Below are 6892 nucleotides of genomic sequence, written 5' to 3' on the forward strand. Positions count from 1 at the left end.
TTCCTTGATAAACACAATTCCTATTGTTTAAATAAAATATCTTAGTGGTTTTTCGTTCAGAAATAATCCAATTATGGAAACTGTTGGAGTAAGGAAATGCAAATGAAACAGTGGCCAGATATTTAATTTTCCTCCTGAAGAGCTTACAGAATTCTTCTGTAGGAAAGACATGATTCAAATTAGCTCAGTCGTAATACTTCTAAAAATACAGGCTGCATTTTGAAGATGATACTGTTCCGCTTCTAAGTGCAAAGTCATGCATAAGTACCAAGATCACATACACTCAGTTTTTATTCATAACTACCATGAATATGGCAAACTCAGGAATATAATAAATGGGAATCACAATAGTGTATGTTGTCTTTTCTTTGTGAATACACAAAGTAATGTGACTGTGTTTTAAAGTGTGCGTTAATGAACTTTTAGTCTAATTGAGTTTGCTGTGATCTTGTCATTCTGGCAGGTAAGTAGTACTCCTAATTCCTCTACCCTGAAGACTGATGGAAAAGACAAATAGCATATACGAAGACTGTTCCTTGAGGTGAAGCTGCAACTTGATAATGTCTTATTTTGTAGCTACAGCCCTTCAGTCTTTAAATTATGTCATATATACTTCATTTGAAAATGGATGCAATATGCTGCTTGTATGTGTAATCAAATGAAAGAGAGAGAGAGAAGGACAGTATTTCTGACAGCAACAAAAATCTATTAGACTGCCTTGTTCACATACCAACCAGTGTACTGACTACTGCTGCAACAAATATGAAAAGTGAACTTTCTCTTTTATATGAATATTGATATGCTTACCCAAAATGTTCACACAAACTTTGGATAAGTTTGTGCATGTCACAATTACTGGGCTCAAGATGTTGTAATCATACAGGTTCTCAATAAGCAATTTCATATAACTTCTTTAAAGCTTCAGCCAAAAGCTACACATTCAACACAGAACAAAAGAAGAATTCTTAAAGACAAATTATAATGGTTTCAAACCTCAGAAAATCATTAGATTGAAGGATAAAGCTGGATTTTTATTTATAAAGCAATTCGTTCACTCCAGCTCTAGTAATTTACCTAGAGCAACTTAGAATGTGAAAGAGATTTTATTAGGCTTTTCAAATATTGTTAAATGTAATTGGTATGAGTGCATTCATCTTGGGAATTCATGTTTTCTTGCATTTTCAAAAGACTTCTATAGTGATTCATTCTGCATATGCACTGATATTTGAGTATTTCTGAAAGGAAGAGCTCATGGAAGAAAAACACTGAAAGGTAAAATCAATCTCACAGCTGATGAAGAATACTGCACAATATACAGCTGGTATTCTACATTATTTACAAGACAGATTGAGACTCTACTGGAATAGATATTCCACAATTAGTCTACTGGTAGCCCAAGCTGGATAGGGTTCCGAGCTAAGTCCAGTTTCTTTAATCTAAGTATGTCAACATGCAGAAAGTCAAGATCCAAAAACTCAGGATTTAAAGGTTCATGAAAATATTCATGAAAGTGTACAAGTATGAAGATTTGAATTACCACATTACTGAGTTAGATTTCAATTGGTGAATTTGGCTCTACTCCTTAATCATTCCCAATTTTTCCTAATGTCTTAGTGTGATGCAGTCCTCTGGAGTTAGAAATGTCAACAATCTAACTCTTCCTACCATTAAGCCCCACATTGTTTGGAGTTTGAGTCATAAACATCAGATCCTCAAAAATGTTAATTCCCATCAATGTCAAAAAAGGTACAAAGTACCTTAAGAAATCCACACCTCAGTTCCTCAGACTATTAAGTCTCTAAAATCTATAGTTTTCCTCAAAGACATGTTGCCTTTTTCTGCTCTGTCAGCATCGCAGCATCTCATATATCAACAACTGAACTGAGTTGGAGAGCAGCTGGTCATTCAGCTATTGGAATAAATGTAGAATCACAGAATCATAGAGTTGGAAGGGACCTCTGAAGGCCAAATAGTCCAACGTCCCTGCAATGAACAGCCAGATCGGGTTGCCCAGGGCCTTATCCAGCTTTACCTTGAAAGTCTTCAAGGACAGAAGACCACATCTCTCGGCAGCCTGTTCCAGTGCCACACTACCCACACTGTAAAAGATTTTTTCCTTATATCTAACATAAATCTGCCCTCTTTGAGTGTGAAACCATTTCTCCTTGCTCTGTCACCACAGACCCTGCTAAAAAGTCTGTCCCCTACTTTCCTGTAGCTCCCCTTCAGATACCAAAAGGCCACTACCAGATCTCTCCAGAGCTTCTCTTTTCCAGGCTGAAAAGCCTCAGCTCTCTCAGCCTGTCTTCATAGGACAGGTGTTTCATTCCATGGATCATTTTTGTGGCCCTTCTCAGGATGCTTTCCAATAGTTCTGTGTATTTCCTGCACTGAGGACTCCACATTTGGATGCAGTACTCCAGGTGAAGCATCAAGAGTGTAGAATAAAGGGGCAGGATCACCTCCTTCAACCTGCTAGCCATGGTTCTTTTGATGCAACCCAGGATATAGTTGGCCTTCTGGGTATGAGGGCACATTGCTGGTGCATGTCCAGCTCCCCATCCACCAGAACCCCCAGGTCTTATTTGGCAGGGCTGCACTCAATTCTGCCCCACCCCAGCTTGTATTAGCAGTGGAGGTTGTAACACGTTCCTTCCCTTCCCCTCCCTTCCCTTGTGGATTGGGTGGGGGAAGGGATGGCTTGTTCTTTTACTGTTGGTGATTTTGTATTTGTGCAGCTCCTTTCTTATAAAAATCCTACAGAGAAAAGGAAAAAACACAGCTGTACTATTCATTCACTCTTGCTATCTTGTTTGCCAAAATGAAGATCGTTTGTATCGTTTGCTCATAGCAGTGAGCAAAATGCACAGAATCTGAACAGGTGAAGAGCCCATAGCATGCCAGTGAAAAACTGGCCATTCAGCTAGGAAAAAGCTGCTGGACTCAGCTAGATGCTGATGTTATTTCACTATCGAGGTCAAGAATAGAACAGTGTTCTAACAGCATATAGTGGTCAAATATTTTCAGAAGAGGAAGAAAAGACATTCATACCTGCTAAGAATCACAGAGAAAATTGAAAAATAAACAAGCAAACAAAACCTGCAGGAATATGTCACTACATCCAAAACAAAAAACAAAACAAAACAAACAAACAAAAACAAACAAACAAACAAACAAAATCCTATACAAACAGATCAACAGGGCACAGAATTAGGTGCAAATGTCCAGTAGTGATACTGGAAAAAAAAAATTTCGATTATTTACTTACAATAATAATTTCATGCTTTAAAACAGTTCTTAAATTTCTTCTATTAAGAGTAAAAAAGGATGATCAAAGACTGGTCTACTTAACAGAGAGGAAAACTGTAGGGGAATTTGAACATGAATGTGTTTGATGACATTTTTCTTAGCAATCTTCACTAAAAAAGACAGTTGTGATAAAATGGTTGCTACAATTAATAAGATAGGTGCCCAAAATAGTCTGGAAAAGATGTTCAGATGAACTGCTTGTACATACCTGAAAAATAAGGAGGAAGTGACATGCAGATGGCAGCCAATGTGACTTTTGTTTTCTAAGAACATATTTCGTCAAACTAATCTAATTTCCCTCTAGACAGGATGGCAGGCTGGGTGGAGAAAAGTTACTGAGATCATTTATCTTAACTTTAATAATACTTTCAGTATTCTTGCATGAACATTCCATAAACTATACAAGAAACATGGTCATGATTACATTCTTATAAGGAGAATGGAAAACAAGTTGACTAACTCAATATAATGATATGTCAAGTAGATTTACATAAGATTCTCCCATTGCTTATCTCCTATTCAATAGTTTTACTGAAGACACAAATGTTGGAATGGAAAATAATCTTACTAAATTTGCAAATCACATAAAGATATGATCTGAAAGAATGATATGGGTAAGTGCAAAGTACAGTGTCTGAACAATTAAATAGATATCTTCTCAAAAACGAGTTTGAAGTGGATGTAACGTGTCATAAACAGAAGCAGTTTCATGCTGTTGTTTAAAATGGAAACAGCTTATCAGGAAGTATGAAGGAGAGAATGTAATAAATTTTACTTTGCTTTCCTTACCTCTGATATGGCTTCAGCCAAAATAAAGAATGACTTTTTAGAACTGTGTTTCAGAGAAGGAACATGCCCTAATTGGAAATAATCCCAAGGTCACAGTAGATCAAACAGTAATGAGTTTAAGTGCAGTAAAGAATCTTCAAGTGGATATTATGAGCTATGAGGTAGCAAAAATCCCTTGCCAATGTAATTGATAGAGATTGCCTAGGAAGGCTGTGGCCAGTGAAAACCTTAAAGAAAAGATTTGAATTACTGCTGGGAATTATATCAGTAGAGGTGATTCTGTCTTAGAGCAACAGTGTGAACAGGGGAAATATCTAAGGTACATTCAACATTACACTTCTGTGATTCTCTGTGTTTTATCCTGCAACTTTCTTTAATGATCCAAGTTTCTTACTCGAGTTTCACTCTGAAAGTTAGGCTCTCTTTAGGGTTGGCTTACAGGGTTGCTTTGCAACAGAAAGAAAGTCTGATGTCTGCAGTTTTACATAGGTATAGTGCTAGAACTGTTTGTTGCAAAGGTCTACGTATGAGCGAAGATGGTCCTATGGGCAGAGCTATCTGTGGGATGTGTCCTTCATATTTAATTTCTTGCATTTAGCACACAATTGTGTTCTCAAATATAAACTCATCTCTAAGGCATTTTCATCTATAGGCTGCAAGCAGAAAACAGAGAACATGATTCAAAACCTAGCACTACTCATTTTAACACACGGTGGGTAGCTTGAAATTGTGTGCCCCAAGGGACTTTTAAAAAAATAGTATTCCAATTAGATTAAAGCTTGCAGAAGTGTTTTGAGTAATGCATGCCTATTTCCTACAAGATTAAGCTTTTCTTCCGTTGCCAGTAACATATGACAATGTGAATTTATGCAGGTATTTTATTACATATGTGGAAAAATATCAGACTCGTCATTTACCTGCAATAAAAAATATACAAGACTATGTTTACTGAGTTTGCAATCACTACTCCAGTTATCATGTCACAGACTAAAATCATTTCCCCCTAAGGCTTACAAGTTAATTAACTCAGATTTTTTCTCCTTTAGCTTTTTTATGAGTGGAATTTATGTCTATGCTGCAGTAGGATGAATGCAAAGAGGAAATTTTAGAATATCAAGTACAAGCATATTCTCTATTCAAATTATCAGTAGGACTGTACATTTTCATAAAATTTTGATCATATTGTTATTCTCTTTTTAGTAATACCAAATCATTTTATTAATTACAGCAACTATACTGCATTGTGTGTGAGAATGTGTATATTATTCTCTCAGTATGTTATCAGATATCAACTATAGAAACATATTTTAATAAAAAGAGAGTTAGTTGCTTTAGGCAAAGCATCATTCTCTTCCCATTAATCAGTTATCCTCCTGATTGAAAAATCAAGGGTTTTTTGTTGTTGCTGTTGTTACAGTTTCTGTTTAGAGAACTGTTTTTGCTTTATTATACTGGCATCTAATAGTTAATTAAACTCAAGATTCTTGGTAGAGAAAGTGGCAATTACAGTGGATTATTCAGGCAGAACAGAACAGGAATCCAACAGATTTTGAATCCTTTAAAACTGATGAGAAATGTAACAATTTTTGATGGTGAATAAAAGAAAAAAATTGATGAAATGAAAAAGTAGGTCTAAAGGACTGCAACATTTACACCAGAGTAATTATATCCATAAAGCCCTCCATCATGGTGGCCTTTAACACTTCTTTCTACAGTGAAAAGTTACCATTTTGCAAGCATGATTTCAAATTAGAACATTACATAGGTTTTTATGATGAAGACAATGAATCGTATATAGTATAAAAACATATCATCTGCTAAAGCATAGGATACAATTCCATACAGCCAGTTCTAAATGTTTCAGAGGTCATTGGCAGATACAGAGAACAAATGGCATACAGCACATGCACAGAACACTATACTACCCAAAAACTGTCTTGCCACTTTGTCAAAATCTACAGATGTAGATCTGAAAGTACAAGCTTTCAATTTATATCAACTGGTAAAGTCTTGTACTTGAAGCTAGGGGGATTCAGTAACAATCCTTGCTGTTGCTCAGAGAGAAGAGTAGCATGGAGATACATCCGTATTAAGATACATAAACCAGAAAAACACTGGCAGTATTTATTTGAGAAAAAGTATACAACTGGATGTGGTACAACTACCTTTCAGATTATTATAATTTTTGGAAAAGATAGGTTAAGATTTCATTTATATTTCATTTTGAAAGGTAACAAAAAAATTACTGAGCCATGCAATGGACAAGGATAGAAAGTTGAAAGTGTGTTTTGCTTGTTCTGAAACAAATTTCTGTCCCACATTTCTGTGTAGTAGGTGATCCAACAGAACCAGTACTCCAAGTCCATTCAGTAAATATACACCTGATACTATTGATTCTCTCTAAGAACTCATTTGTGAATAATGTATTTATGAACTGGTGATACAGGTGCAAGGTTTATTTGCAATGAATTGACAGTGATCTGACTGTGATACTTGTGATGTAATACTGAAAGAGCTTCTGGGTGATGCATTTCTGATTGAAACTTAGGAATGGTTCCAGTAAGGCCTCCCAATACAATATTAAATAGAAGCTGTAATTCCTACACCATGAGAACTAGAATGCTCACAAATAGGAGGTGCTTAGAATCACAGAATCACTGAAGTTGGAAAAGACCTATAAGATCATCAAGTCCAAATCTCAAGCCATCATCACTTTACCCACTAAACCATGGCCCAGTTTCTTGGACACCTCCAGGAATAGTGACTTTAACATTTACTTGGGCAGCCTGTTCTA

The sequence above is a fragment of the Tympanuchus pallidicinctus genome, unplaced genomic scaffold (assembly GCF_026119805.1).
Source record: "Tympanuchus pallidicinctus isolate F22 unplaced genomic scaffold, pur_lepc_1.0 scaffold5, whole genome shotgun sequence".
Classification (NCBI taxonomy): Eukaryota; Metazoa; Chordata; class Aves; order Galliformes; family Phasianidae; genus Tympanuchus; species Tympanuchus pallidicinctus.